The 14026-nt window shown below is 41.9% G+C and overlaps 18 non-coding genes across 18 annotated transcripts; 6 read left to right on the forward strand and 12 right to left on the reverse strand.

Moving 5' to 3' along the window:
• Positions 1 to 729: 729 nt before the first annotated feature.
• Positions 730 to 811, reverse strand: trnas-gcu (transfer RNA serine (anticodon GCU)). The gene has a single exon. It is a non-coding gene; the product is annotated as a tRNA-Ser (tRNA).
• A 708-nt stretch (positions 812 to 1519) lies between these two features.
• trnag-ucc (transfer RNA glycine (anticodon UCC)) lies at positions 1520 to 1591 on the forward strand. Its single transcript has one exon. It is a non-coding gene; the product is annotated as a tRNA-Gly (tRNA).
• Positions 1592 to 2216: 625 nt separating this feature from the next.
• On the reverse strand, positions 2217 to 2288 carry trnaq-uug (transfer RNA glutamine (anticodon UUG)). The gene has a single exon. It is a non-coding gene; the product is annotated as a tRNA-Gln (tRNA).
• Positions 2289 to 2864: 576 nt separating this feature from the next.
• On the reverse strand, positions 2865 to 2946 carry trnas-gcu (transfer RNA serine (anticodon GCU)). Its single transcript has one exon. It is a non-coding gene; the product is annotated as a tRNA-Ser (tRNA).
• Positions 2947 to 3654: 708 nt separating this feature from the next.
• trnag-ucc (transfer RNA glycine (anticodon UCC)) lies at positions 3655 to 3726 on the forward strand. The gene has a single exon. It is a non-coding gene; the product is annotated as a tRNA-Gly (tRNA).
• A 625-nt stretch (positions 3727 to 4351) lies between these two features.
• Positions 4352 to 4423, reverse strand: trnaq-uug (transfer RNA glutamine (anticodon UUG)). Its single transcript has one exon. It is a non-coding gene; the product is annotated as a tRNA-Gln (tRNA).
• A 576-nt stretch (positions 4424 to 4999) lies between these two features.
• On the reverse strand, positions 5000 to 5081 carry trnas-gcu (transfer RNA serine (anticodon GCU)). Its single transcript has one exon. It is a non-coding gene; the product is annotated as a tRNA-Ser (tRNA).
• Positions 5082 to 5789: 708 nt separating this feature from the next.
• On the forward strand, positions 5790 to 5861 carry trnag-ucc (transfer RNA glycine (anticodon UCC)). The gene has a single exon. It is a non-coding gene; the product is annotated as a tRNA-Gly (tRNA).
• Positions 5862 to 7134: 1273 nt separating this feature from the next.
• trnas-gcu (transfer RNA serine (anticodon GCU)) lies at positions 7135 to 7216 on the reverse strand. The gene has a single exon. It is a non-coding gene; the product is annotated as a tRNA-Ser (tRNA).
• A 708-nt stretch (positions 7217 to 7924) lies between these two features.
• On the forward strand, positions 7925 to 7996 carry trnag-ucc (transfer RNA glycine (anticodon UCC)). Its single transcript has one exon. It is a non-coding gene; the product is annotated as a tRNA-Gly (tRNA).
• Positions 7997 to 8621: 625 nt separating this feature from the next.
• Positions 8622 to 8693, reverse strand: trnaq-uug (transfer RNA glutamine (anticodon UUG)). Its single transcript has one exon. It is a non-coding gene; the product is annotated as a tRNA-Gln (tRNA).
• A 576-nt stretch (positions 8694 to 9269) lies between these two features.
• Positions 9270 to 9351, reverse strand: trnas-gcu (transfer RNA serine (anticodon GCU)). Its single transcript has one exon. It is a non-coding gene; the product is annotated as a tRNA-Ser (tRNA).
• A 708-nt stretch (positions 9352 to 10059) lies between these two features.
• trnag-ucc (transfer RNA glycine (anticodon UCC)) lies at positions 10060 to 10131 on the forward strand. Its single transcript has one exon. It is a non-coding gene; the product is annotated as a tRNA-Gly (tRNA).
• Positions 10132 to 10756: 625 nt separating this feature from the next.
• On the reverse strand, positions 10757 to 10828 carry trnaq-uug (transfer RNA glutamine (anticodon UUG)). The gene has a single exon. It is a non-coding gene; the product is annotated as a tRNA-Gln (tRNA).
• A 576-nt stretch (positions 10829 to 11404) lies between these two features.
• On the reverse strand, positions 11405 to 11486 carry trnas-gcu (transfer RNA serine (anticodon GCU)). Its single transcript has one exon. It is a non-coding gene; the product is annotated as a tRNA-Ser (tRNA).
• A 708-nt stretch (positions 11487 to 12194) lies between these two features.
• On the forward strand, positions 12195 to 12266 carry trnag-ucc (transfer RNA glycine (anticodon UCC)). The gene has a single exon. It is a non-coding gene; the product is annotated as a tRNA-Gly (tRNA).
• A 625-nt stretch (positions 12267 to 12891) lies between these two features.
• trnaq-uug (transfer RNA glutamine (anticodon UUG)) lies at positions 12892 to 12963 on the reverse strand. Its single transcript has one exon. It is a non-coding gene; the product is annotated as a tRNA-Gln (tRNA).
• Positions 12964 to 13539: 576 nt separating this feature from the next.
• On the reverse strand, positions 13540 to 13621 carry trnas-gcu (transfer RNA serine (anticodon GCU)). The gene has a single exon. It is a non-coding gene; the product is annotated as a tRNA-Ser (tRNA).
• Positions 13622 to 14026: the final 405 nt, after the last annotated feature.

A 14026-nucleotide genomic window follows, 5' to 3' on the forward strand; every position in this document is an offset into this window, starting at 1 on the left:
AGCATTTTGACAAGCTCAGTACCTCTTAGTTGTTTTGTGTTCCCCAGAATTGCAGGCTATTGCTGTAAATTAAAGCTGCAAAGGTTCCACCGAGACTTGACCTCAGATTACTGGATTCAATGTCCAGAGTGCTGACCATTCCACCAAGGAAACGTATCGACGCTTAACTGTCGAGTGACATTTCTGGCAGTAACTTTGAAACTTTTACTGAAAGCTCCAAGAAGACTGAAACTACGATAGAAGTGAAAAGTAATTTCCTCGTGCGGAAAGTGACCTTCGCGACATCTCATAACAGCTGAGCCCATTTTCTATTTAACGTGCAGATACATACCTAGGGTTAACGAAAATGTGACAAGGACTCCACACTATTTAACGAGCGCAGTATTTGGAACTTGCTTAAAGCTCTCCATAACAGACACTAATACTGTAATTGAAAGCTGCAAAGATCCCACCGACACTTGAACTCGGATCAACGGATTCAAAGTCCAGAATGCTGACCATTACACCATGGAACCATGTAGACACCCCACTGTCGAGTGAAAGTTCTGGCAGAAACTTTTGAGTAGACAAGAAAACATCTCAAAACTGAGGTCAGGAAAAAATTCCATTCAGGGACTGAATGAAATTTGACTCATCGGGTAAGAACGTGGGTTGCAATATCCACCATAAAGCCTGCTACAATGATTGCGCATAGAAAGTTCTTCCTTAGGTCATAGAGAAAGCCTGTAGCGACAAGGATGGGATTCGAACCCACGCGTGCAGAACACAATGCATTAGCAGTGCATCACCTTAACCACTCGGCCACCTTGTCTTAGCAATCAGGGTTTTTGCCACATTCTCACCACCTAACTCTTACCAAGCTGACATCAAGTATTGTTGATGGCCTACATCACAGTACAAAAAGTATTTTGCTCACTGCCAAACAATGAGACTCATCACATTTTCTTGACTTTGATAAAAGTGATTTTATCTTCTTACTTCATGAACTTCTTCTAGTCCACTGCCCCATTAATCTCTCTTGCACTGCAAAAATTTGCACTAGGGGCTTTATTGAGCATACAGCAGCAAAAGGCATCCCACGTAGAGCTCAACTTTCAATGGACTCTTTTGGGACTGACGAACACTTGTAATTAATATAAGGTGTTATTTCAATTTCAAACCATCCTTTATGTGGACAAAACTGAAGACCTCAGCAAAATAAGACAGCGGGCAGTTACAAAATCGATTCTCGTGATACACAGCTGTCCTGTTATGACTTGGGGCCATGGAATCAGTGTTCTAATATCAATGTGACTGTGACTTAAAGCTGCAAAGGTCCACCAAAACTTCAACTCAGGTCACTCGATTCAAAGTCCAGACTGTTGCTCGTTACACCATGGATCCAAATAATAGCGTGTGTCGATTGCAAGCTCTGACATGGACTTATGAGTAGATCGGAACCCTTACTGAGGAGAGTTCAACACGCAGCAACGTTAGTGTTCATGGCGTGTGCAAATTTCCAAAGAGCCTCCCTTGTGTTGCATTGGTGGTATAGTGGTGAGCATAGCTGCCTTCCAAGCAGTTGACCCGGGTTCGATTCCCGGCCAATGCAGAGGGATCTCTTCCATTTTACATCAGTCATGTTGTGGCAAAGTTCACTTTCAATTCAAAACAATCCATGTTTAGTGAAACCGAAGACCTCAGAGTGCTAGCAGTTACAAAATCTATCCTCGTGACAAGCGGCAGTACTGTTAAAGAGTTAGATCCATGGAACCACTGTTCTAATGTCACTGCAGCAACTGTCCGAAGTTGAAAGTTTTCCCCAAACCAAGCCTTGTGGGAATATGTCTTGGACATATTTTCTAACGTGGGTATGGTGAAGAAAGTTTCCAGTATCCATGTGACAAACAACATATTGTGTTTTTACTCCAATCTTATCCCTGGGAGTTTGTTTGTCAATCTACACAACCGAGCTATACCCGTTAATGTGAGTATGATGTGAAAAACACAACAAGACTGAAAATATGATCACTGGATTGAATCAACCTGCAATGTCCTCTAGTGGAAAGCGATCGCATATGATGAATGACATACATTTCTATTCAACATGTCCAGATACGTACCTAGGTTAAACAAGAACATCCGATGGACAACACAGCATTTTGACAAGCTCAACACCTCCTAGTTGTTTTGTGTTCCCCAGAATTGCAGGCTATTGCTGTAAATTAAAGCTGAAAAGGTTCCACCGAGATTTGAACTCGGATTACTGGATTCAAAGTCCAGAGTGCTGACCATTACACCATGTAACCGTATCAACGCTTCACTGTCGAGTGAAATTTCTGGCAGTAACTTTGAAACTTTTACTAAAAGCTCCAAGAAGACTGAAACTACGATAGAAGTGAAAAGTAATTTCCTCGTGCGGAAAGTTACCTTCGCGACATCTCATAACAGCTGAGCCCATTTTCTATTTCACGTGCAGATACATACCTAGGGTTAACGAAAACGTCACAAGGACTCCACACTATTTAACGAGCGCAGTATTTGGAACTTGCTTAAAGCTCCCCATAACAGAAACTAATACTGTAATTGAAAGCTGCAAAGATCCCACCGAGACTTGAACTTTGATCAACGGATTCAAAGTCCAGAATGCTGACCATTACACCATGGAACCATGTAGACACCCCACTGTCGAGTGAAAGTTCTGGCAGAAACTTTTGAGTAGACAAGAAAACATCTCAAAACTGAGGTCATGAAAATATTCCATTCAGGGACTGAATGAAATTTGACTCATCGGGTAAGAACGTGGGTTGCAATATCCATCATAAATCCTGCTGCAATGATTGCGCATAGAAAGTTCTTCCTTAGGTCATAGAGAAAGCCTGTAGCGACAAGGATGGGATTCGAACCCACGCGTGCAGAACACAACGCATTAGCAGTGCATCGCCTTAACCACTCGGCCACCTTGTCTTAGCAATCAGGGTTTTTGCCACATTCTCACATCCTAACTCTTACCAAGCTGACATCAAGTATTGTTGATGGCTTACATCACAGTACAAAAAGTATTTTGCTCACTGCCAAACAATGAGACTCATCACATTTTCTTGACTTTGATAAAAGTGATTTTATCTTCTTACTTCATGAACTTCTTCTAGTCCACTGCCCCATTAATCTCTCTTGCACTGCAAAAATTTGCACAAGGGGCTTTATTGAGCATACAGCAGCAAAAGGCATCCAACGTAGAGCTCAACTTTCAATGGACTCTTTTGGGACTGACGAACACTTGTAATTATTATAAGGTGTTATTTCAATTTCAAACCATCCTTTATGTGGACAAAACTGAAGACCTCAGCAAAATAAGACAGCGGGCAGTTACAAAATCGATTCTCGTGATACACAGCTGTCCTGTTATGACTTGGGGCCATGGAATCAGTGTTCTAATATCAATGTGACTGTGACTTAAAGCTGCAAAGGTCCACCAAAACTTCAACTCAGGTCACTCGATTCAAAGTCCAGACTGTTGATCGTTACACCATGGATCCAAATAATAGCGTGTGTCGATTGGAAGCTCTGACATGGACCTATGAGTAGATCGGAACCCCTACTGAGGAGAGTTCAACACGCAGCAACGTTAGTGTTCATGGCGTGTGCAAAATTCCAAAGAGCCTCCCTTGTGTTGCATTGGTGGTATAGTGGTGAGCATAGCTGCCTTCCAAGCAGTTGACCCGGGTTCGATTCCCGGCCAATGCAGAGGGATCGCTTCCATTTTACATCAGTCATGTTGTGGCAAAGTTCACTTTCAATTCAAAACAATCCATGTTTAGTGAAACCGAAGACCTCAGAGTGCTAGCAGTTACAAAATCTATCCTCGTGACAAGCGGCAGTACTGTTAAAGAGTTAGATCCATGGAACCACTGTTCTAATGTCACTGCAGCAACTGTCCGAAGTTGAAAGTTTTCCCCAAACCAAGCCTTGTGGGAATATGTCTTGGACATATTTTCTAACGTGGGTATGGTGAAGAAAGTTTCCAGTATCCATGTGACAAACAACATATTGTGTTTTTACTCCAATCTTATCCCTGGGAGTTTGTTTGTCAATCTACACAACCGAGCTATACCCGTTAATGTGAGTATGATGTGAAAAACACAACAAGACTGAAAATATGATCACTGGATTGAATCAACCTGCAATGTCCTCTAGTGGAAAGCGATCGCATATGATGAATGACATACATTTCTATTCAACATGTCCAGATACGTACCTAGGTTAAACAAGAACATCCGATGGACTACACAGCATTTTGACAAGCTCAACACCTCCTAGTTGTTTTGTGTTCCCCAGAATTGCAGGCTATTGCTGTAAATTAAAGCTGAAAAGGTTCCACCGAGATTTGAACTCGGATTACTGGATTCAAAGTCCAGAGTGCTGACCATTACACCATGTAACCGTATCAACGCTTCAATGTCGAGTGAAATTTCTGGCAGTAACTTTGAAACTTTTACTAAAAGCTCCAAGAAGACTGAAACTACGATAGAAGTGAAAAGTAATTTCCTCGTGCGGAAAGTTACCTTCGCGACATCTCATAACAGCTGAGCCCATTTTCTATTTCACGTGCAGATACATACCTAGGGTTAACGAAAACGTCACAAGGACTCCACACTATTTAACGAGCGCAGTATTTGGAACTTGCTTAAAGCTCCCCATAACAGAAACTAATACTGTAATTGAAAGCTGCAAAGATCCCACCGAGACTTGAACTTTGATCAACGGATTCAAAGTCCAGAATGCTGACCATTACACCATGGAACCATGTAGACACCCCACTGTCGAGTGAAAGTTCTGGCAGAAACCTTTGAGTAGACAAGAAAACATCTCAAAACTGAGGTCATGAAAATATTCCATTCAGGGACTGAATGAAATTTGACTCATCGGGTAAGAACGTGGGTTGCAATATCCATCATAAATCCTGCTACAATGATTGCGCATAGAAAGTTCTTCCTTAGGTCATAGAGAAAGCCTGTAGCGACAAGGATGGGATTCGAACCCACGCGTGCAGAACACAACGCATTAGCAGTGCATCGCCTTAACCACTCGGCCACCTTGTCTTAGCAATCAGGGTTTTTGCCACATTCTCACATCCTAACTCTTACCAAGCTGACATCAAGTATTGTTGATGGCTTACATCACAGTACAAAAAGTATTTTGCTCACTGCCAAACAATGAGACTCATCACATTTTCTTGACTTTGATAAAAGTGATTTTATCTTCTTACTTCATGAACTTCTTCTAGTCCACTGCCCCATTAATCTCTCTTGCACTGCAAAAATTTGCACAAGGGGCTTTATTGAGCATACAGCAGCAAAAGGCATCCCACGTAGAGCTCAACTTTCAATGGACTCTTTTGGGACTGACGAACACTTGTAATTATTATAAGGTGTTATTTCAATTTCAAACCATCCTTTATGTGGACAAAACTGAAGACCTCAGCAAAATAAGACAGCGGGCAGTTACAAAATCGATTCTCGTGATACACAGCTGTCCTGTTATGACTTGGGGCCATGGAATCAGTGTTCTAATATCAATGTGACTGTGACTTAAAGCTGCAAAGGTCCACCAAAACTTCAACTCAGGTCACTCGATTCAAAGTCCAGACTGTTGATCGTTACACCATGGATCCAAATAATAGCGTGTGTCGATTGGAAGCTCTGACATGGACCTATGAGTAGATCGGAACCCCTACTGAGGAGAGTTCAACACGCAGCAACGTTAGTGTTCATGGCGTGTGCAAAATTCCAAAGAGCCTCCCTTGTGTTGCATTGGTGGTATAGTGGTGAGCATAGCTGCCCTCCAATTAGTTGACCCGGGTTCGATTCCCGGCCAATGCAGAGGGAACTCTTCCATTTTACATCAGTCATGTTGTGGCAAAGTTCACTTTCAATTCAAAACAATCCATGTTTAGTGAAACCGAAGACCTCAGAGTGCTAGCAGTTACAAAATCTATCCTCGTGACAAGCGGCAGTACTGTTAAAGAGTTAGAGCCATGGAACCACTGTTCTAATGTCACTGCAGCAACTGTCCGAAGTTGAAAGTTTTCCCCAAACCAAGCCTTGTGGGAATATGTCTTGGACATATTTTCTAACGTGGGTATGGTGAAGAAAGTTTCCAGTATCCATGTGACAAACAACATATTGTGTTTTTACTCCAATCTTATCCCTGGGAGTTTGTTTGTCAATCTACACAACCGAGCTATACCCGTTAATGTGAGTATGATGTGAAAAACACAACAAGACTGAAAATATGATCACTGGATTGAATCGACCAGCAATGTCCTCTAGTGGAAAGCGATCGCATACGATGAATGAGATAAGTTTCTATTCAACATGTCCAGATACGTACCTAGGTTAAACAAGAACATCCAACGGACTACACAGCATTTTGACAAGCTCAGTACCTCTTAGTTGTTTTGTGTTCCCCAGAATTGCAGGCTATTGCTGTAAATTAAAGCTGCAAAGGTTCCACCGAGACTTGACCTCAGATTACTGGATTCAATGTCCAGAGTGCTGACCATTCCACCAAGGAAACGTATCGACGCTTAACTGTCGAGTGACATTTCTGGCAGTAACTTTGAAACTTTTACTGAAAGCTCCAAGAAGACTGAAACTACGATAGAAGTGAAAAGTAATTTCCTCGTGCGGAAAGTGACCTTCGCGACATCTCATAACAGCTGAGCCCATTTTCTATTTAACGTGCAGATACATACCTAGGGTTAACGAAAATGTGACAAGGACTCCACACTATTTAACGAGCGCAGTATTTGGAACTTGCTTAAAGCTCTCCATAACAGAGACTAATACTGTAATTGAAAGCTGCAAAGATCCCACCGACACTTGAACTCGGATCAACGGATTCAAAGTCCAGAATGCTGACCATTACACCATGGAACCATGTAGACACACCACTGTCGAGTGAAAGCTCTGGCAGAAACTTTTGAGTAAACAAGAAAACATATCAAAACTGAGGTCATGAAAATATTCCATTCAGGGACTGAATGAAATTTGACTCATCGGGTAAGAACGTGGGTTGCAATATCCACCATAAAGCCTGCTACAATGATTGCGCATAGAAAGTTCTTCCTTAGGTCATAGAGAAAGCCTGTAGCGACAAGGATGGGATTCGAACCCACGCGTGCAGAACACAACGCATTAGCAGTGCATCGCCTTAACCACTCGGCCACCTTGTCTTAGCAATCAGGGTTTTTGCCACATTCTCACATCCTAACTCTTACCAAGCTGACATCAAGTATTGTTGATGGCTTACATCACAGTACAAAAAGTATTTTGCTCACTGCCAAACAATGAGACTCATCACATTTTCTTGACTTTGATAAAAGTGATTTTATCTTCTTACTTCATGAACTTCTTCTAGTCCACTGCCCCATTAATCTCTCTTGCACTGCAAAAATTTGCACAAGGGGCTTTATTGAGCATACAGCAGCAAAAGGCATCCCACGTAGAGCTCAACTTTCAATGGACTCTTTTGGGACTGACGAACACTTGTAATTATTATAAGGTGTTATTTCAATTTCAAACCATCCTTTATGTGGACAAAACTGAAGACCTCAGCAAAATAAGACAGCGGGCAGTTACAAAATCGATTCTCGTGATACACAGCTGTCCTGTTATGACTTGGGGCCATGGAATCAGTGTTCTAATATCAATGTGACTGTGACTTAAAGCTGCAAAGGTCCACCAAAACTTCAACTCAGGTCACTCGATTCAAAGTCCAGACTGTTGATCGTTACACCATGGATCCAAATAATAGCGTGTGTCGATTGGAAGCTCTGACATGGACCTATGAGTAGATCGGAACCCCTACTGAGGAGAGTTCAACACGCAGCAACGTTAGTGTTCATGGCGTGTGCAAATTTCCAAAGAGCCTCCCTTGTGTTGCATTGGTGGTATAGTGGTGAGCATAGCTGCCTTCCAAGCAGTTGACCCGGGTTCGATTCTCGGCCAATGCAGAGGGATCTCTTCCATTTTGCATCAGTCATGTTGTGGCAAAGTTCACTTTCAATTCAAAACAATCCATGTTTAGTGAAACCGAAGACCTCAGAGTGCTAGCAGTTACAAAATCTATCCTCGTGACAAGCGGCAGTACTGTTAAAGAGTTAGATCCATGGAACCACTGTTCTAATGTCACTGCAGCAACTGTCCGAAGTTGAAAGTTTTCCCCAAACCAAGCCTTGTGGGAATATGTCTTGGACATATTTTCTAACGTGGGTATGGTGAAGAAAGTTTCCAGTATCCATGTGACAAACAACATATTGTGTTTTTACTCCAATCTTATCCCTGGGAGTTTGTTTGTCAATCTACACAACCGAGCTATACCCGTTAATGTGAGTATGATGTGAAAAACACAACAAGACTGAAAATATGATCACTGGATTGAATCAACCTGCAATGTCCTCTAGTGGAAAGCGATCGCATATGATGAATGACATACATTTCTATTCAACATGTCCAGATACGTACCTAGGTTAAACAAGAACATCCGATGGACTACACAGCATTTTGACAAGCTCAACACCTCCTAGTTGTTTTGTGTTCCCCAGAATTGCAGGCTATTGCTGTAAATTAAAGCTGAAAAGGTTCCACCGAGATTTGAACTCGGATTACTGGATTCAAAGTCCAGAGTGCTGACCATTACACCATGGAACCGTATCAACGCTTCACTGTCGAGTGAAATTTCTGGCAGTAACTTTGAAACTTTTACTAAAAGCTCCAAGAAGACTGAAACTACGATAGAAGTGAAAAGTAATTTCCTCGTGCGGAAAGTTACATTCGCGACATCTCATAACAGCTGAGCACATTTTCTATTTCACGTGCAGATACATACCTAGGGTTAACGAAAACGTCACAAGGACTCCACACTATTTAACGAGCGCAGTATTTGGAACTTGCTTAAAGCTCTCCATAACAGAAACTAATACTGTAATTGAAAACTGCAAAGATCCCACCGAGACTTGAACTTTGATCACCGGATTCAAAGTCCAGAATGCTGACCATTACACCATGGAACCATGTAGACACCCCACTGTCGAGTGAAAGTTCTGGCAGAAACTTTTGAGTAGACAAGAAAACATCTCAAAACTGAGGTCATGAAAATATTCCATTCAGGGACTGAATGAAATTTGACTCATCGGGTAAGAACGTGGGTTGCAATATCCACCATAAAGCCTGCTACAATGATTGCGCATAGAAAGTTCTTCCTTAGGTCATAGACAAAGACTGTAGCGACAAGGACGGGATTCGAACCCACGCGCGCAGAACACAAAGCATTAGCAGTGCATCACCTTAACCACTCGGCCACCTTGTCTTAGCAATCAGGGTTTTTGCCACATTCTCACCACCTAACTCTTACCAAGCTGACATCAAGTATTGTTGATGGCCTACATCACAGTACAAAAAGTATTTTGCTCACTGCCAAACAATGAGACTCATCACATTTTCTTGACTTTGATAAAAGTGATTTTATCTTCTTACTTCATGAACTTCTTCTAGTCCACTGCCCCATTAATCTCTCTTGCACTGCAAAAATTTGCACTAGGGGCTTTATTGAGCATACAGCAGCAAAAGGCATCCCACGTAGAGCTCAACTTTCAATGGACTCTTTTGGGACTGACGAACACTTGTAATTAATATAAGGTGTTATTTCAATTTCAAACCATCCTTTATGTGGACAAAACTGAAGACCTCAGCAAAATAAGACAGCGGGCAGTTACAAAATCGATTCTCGTGATACACAGCTGTCCTGTTATGACTTGGGGCCATGGAATCAGTGTTCTAATATCAATGTGACTGTGACTTAAAGCTGCAAAGGTCCACCAAAACTTCAACTCAGGTCACTCGATTCAAAGTCCAGACTGTTGATCGTTACACCATGGATCCAAATAATAGCGTGTGTCGATTGGAAGCTCTGACATGGACTTATGAGTAGATCGGAACCCCTACTGAGGAGAGTTCAACACGCAGCAACGTTAGTGTTCATGGCGTGTGCAAATTTCCAAAGAGCCTCCCTTGTGTTGCATTGGTGGTATAGTGGTGAGCATAGCTGCCTTCCAAGCAGTTGACCCGGGTTCGATTCTCGGCCAATGCAGAGGGATCTCTTCCATTTTGCATCAGTCATGTTGTGGCAAAGTTCACTTTCAATTCAAAACAATCCATGTTTAGTGAAACCGAAGACCTCAGAGTGCTAGCAGTTACAAAATCTATCCTCGTGACAAGCGGCAGTACTGTTAAAGAGTTAGATCCATGGAACCACTGTTCTAATGTCACTGCAGCAACTGTCCGAAGTTGAAAGTTTTCCCCAAACCAAGCCTTGTGGGAATATGTCTTGGACATATTTTCTAACGTGGGTATGGTGAAGAAAGTTTCCAGTATCCATGTGACAAACAACATATTGTGTTTTTACTCCAATCTTATCCCTGGGAGTTTGTTTGTCAATCTACACAACCGAGCTATACCCGTTAATGTGAGTATGATGTGAAAAACACAACAAGACTGAAAATATGATCACTGGATTGAATCAACCTGCAATGTCCTCTAGTGGAAAGCGATCGCATACGATGAATGACATACATTTCTATTCAACATGTCCAGATACGTACCTAGGTTAAACAAGAACATCCGATGGACTACACAGCATTTTGACAAGCTCAACACCTCCTAGTTGTTTTGTGTTCCCCAGAATTGCAGGCTATTGCTGTAAATTAAAGCTGAAAAGGTTCCAACGAGATTTGAACTCGGATTACTGGATTCAAAGTCCAGAGTGCTGACCATTACACCATGGAACCGTATCAACGCTTCACTGTCGAGTGAAATTTCTGGCAGTAACTTTGAAACTTTTACTAAAAGCTCCAAGAAGACTGAAACTACGATAGAAGTGAAAAGTAATTTCCTCGTGCGGAAAGTTACATTCGCGACATCTCATAACAGCTGAGCACATTTTCTATTTCACGTGCAGATACATACCTAGGGTTAACGAAAACGTCACAAGGACTCCACACTATTTAACGAGCGCAGTATTTGGAACTTGCTTAAAGCTCTCCATAACAGAAACTAATACTGTAATTGAAAACTGCAAAGATCCCACCGAGACTTGAACTTTGATCAACGGATTCAAAGTCCAGAATGCTGACCATTACACCATGGAACCATGTAGACACCCCACTGTCGAGTGAAAGTTCTGGCAGAAACTTTTGAGTAGACAAGAAAACATCTCAAAACTGAGGTCATGAAAATATTCCATTCAGGGACTGAATGAAATTTGACTCATCGGGTAAGAACGTGGGTTGCAATATCCACCATAAAGCCTGCTACAATGATTGCGCATAGAAAGTTCTTCCTTAGGTCATAGACAAAGACTGTAGCGACAAGGACGGGATTCGAACCCACGCGCGCAGAACACAAAGCATTAGCAGTGCATCACCTTAACCACTCGGCCACCTTGTCTTAGCAATCAGGGTTTTTGCCACATTCTCACCACCTAACTCTTACCAAGCTGACATCAAGTATTGTTGATGGCCTACATCACAGTACAAAAAGTATTTTGCTCACTGCCAAACAATGAGACTCATCACATTTTCTTGACTTTGATTAAAGTGATTTTATCTTCTTACTTCATGAACTTCTTCTAGTCCACTGCCCCATTAATCTCTCTTGCACTGCAAAAATTTGCACTAGGGGCTTTATTGAGCATACAGCAGCAAAAGGCATCCCACGTAGAGCTCAACTTTCAATGGACTCTTTTGGGACTGACGAACACTTGTAATTAATATAAGGTGTTATTTCAATTTCAAACCATCCTTTATGTGGACAAAACTGAAGACCTCAGCAAAATAAGACAGCGGGCAGTTACAAAATCGATTCTCGTGATACACAGCTGTCCTGTTATGACTTGGGGCCATGGAATCAGTGTTCTAATATCAATGTGACTGTGACTTAAAGCTGCAAAGGTCCACCAAAACTTCAACTCAGGTCACTCGATTCAAAGTCCAGACTGTTGATCGTTACACCATGGATCCAAATAATAGCGTGTGTCGATTGGAAGCTCTGACATGGACTTATGAGTAGATCGGAACCCCTACTGAGGAGAGTTCAACACGCAGCAACGTTAGTGTTCATGGCGTGTGCAAATTTCCAAAGAGCCTCCCTTGTGTTGCATTGGTGGTATAGTGGTGAGCATAGCTGCCTTCCAAGCAGTTGACCCGGGTTCGATTCTCGGCCAATGCAGAGGGATCTCTTCCATTTTGCATCAGTCATGTTGTGGCAAAGTTCACTTTCAATTCAAAACAATCCATGTTTAGTGAAACCGAAGACCTCAGAGTGCTAGCAGTTACAAAATCTATCCTCGTGACAAGCGGCAGTACTGTTAAAGAGTTAGATCCATGGAACCACTGTTCTAATGTCACTGCAGCAACTGTCCGAAGTTGAAAGTTTTCCCCAAACCAAGCCTTGTGGGAATATGTCTTGGACATATTTTCTAACGTGGGTATGGTGAAGAAAGTTTCCAGTATCCATGTGACAAACAACATATTGTGTTTTTACTCCAATCTTATCCCTGGGAGTTTGTTTGTCAATCTACACAACCGAGCTATACCCGTTAATGTGAGTATGATGTGAAAAACACAACAAGACTGAAAATATGATCACTGGATTGAATCAACCTGCAATGTCCTCTAGTGGAAAGCGATCGCATATGATGAATGACATACATTTCTATTCAACATGTCCAGATACGTACCTAGGTTAAACAAGAACATCCGATGGACTACACAGCATTTTGACAAGCTCAACACCTCCTAGTTGTTTTGTGTTCCCCAGAATTGCAGGCTATTGCTGTAAATTAAAGCTGAAAAGGTTCCAACGAGATTTGAACTCGGATTACTGGATTCAAAGTCCAGAGTGCTGACCATTACACCATGGAACCGTATCAACGCTTCACTGTCGAGTGAAATTTCTGGCAGTAACTTTGAAACTTTTACTAAAAGCTCCAAGAAGACTGAAACTACGATAGAAGTGAAAAGTAATTTCCTCGTGCGGAAAGTTACATTCGCGACATCTCATAACAGCTGAGCACATTTTCTATTTCACGTGCAGATACATACCTAGGGTTAACGAAAACGTCACAAGGACTCCACACTATTTAACGAGCGCAGTATTTGGAACTTGCTTAAAGCTCTCCATAACAGAAACTAATACTGTAATTGAAAACTGCAAAGATCCCACCGAGACTTGAACTTTGATCAACGGATTCAAAGTCCAGAATGCTGACCATTACACCATGGAACCATGTAGACACCCCACTGTCGAGTGAAAGTTCTGGCAGAAACTTTTGAGTAGACAAGAAAACATCTCAAAACTGAGGTCATGAAAGTATTCCATTCAGGGACTGAATGAAATTTGACTCATCGGGTAAGAACGTGGGTTGCAATATCCATCATAAATCCTGCTACAATGATTGCGCATAGAAAGTTCTTCCTTAGGTCATAGAGAAAGACTGTAGCGACAAGGATGGGATTCGAACCCACGCGTGCAGAACACAACGCATTAGCAGTGCATCGCCTTAACCACTCGGCCACCTTGTCTTAGCAATCAGGGTTTTTGCCACATTCTCACATCCTAACTCTTACCAAGCTGAAATCAAGTATTGTTGATGGCTTACATCACAGTACAAAAAGTATTTTGCTCACTGCCAAACAATGAGACTCATCACATTTTCTTGACTTTGATAAAAGTGATTTTATCTTCTTACTTCATGAACTTCTTCTAGTCCACTGCCCCATTAATCTCTCTTGCACTGCAAAATCTTGCACAAGGGGCTTTATTGAGCATACAGCAGCAAAAGGCATCCCACGTAGAGCTCAACTTTCAATGGACTCTTTTGGGACTGACGAACACTTGTAATTATTATAAGGTGTTATTTCAATTTCAAACCATCCTTTATGTGGACAAAACTGAAGACCTCAGCAAAATAAGACAGCGGGCAGTTA

Source organism: Lampris incognitus, chromosome 2 (genome assembly GCF_029633865.1).
Source record: "Lampris incognitus isolate fLamInc1 chromosome 2, fLamInc1.hap2, whole genome shotgun sequence".
NCBI lineage: Eukaryota > Metazoa > Chordata > Actinopteri > Lampriformes > Lampridae > Lampris > Lampris incognitus.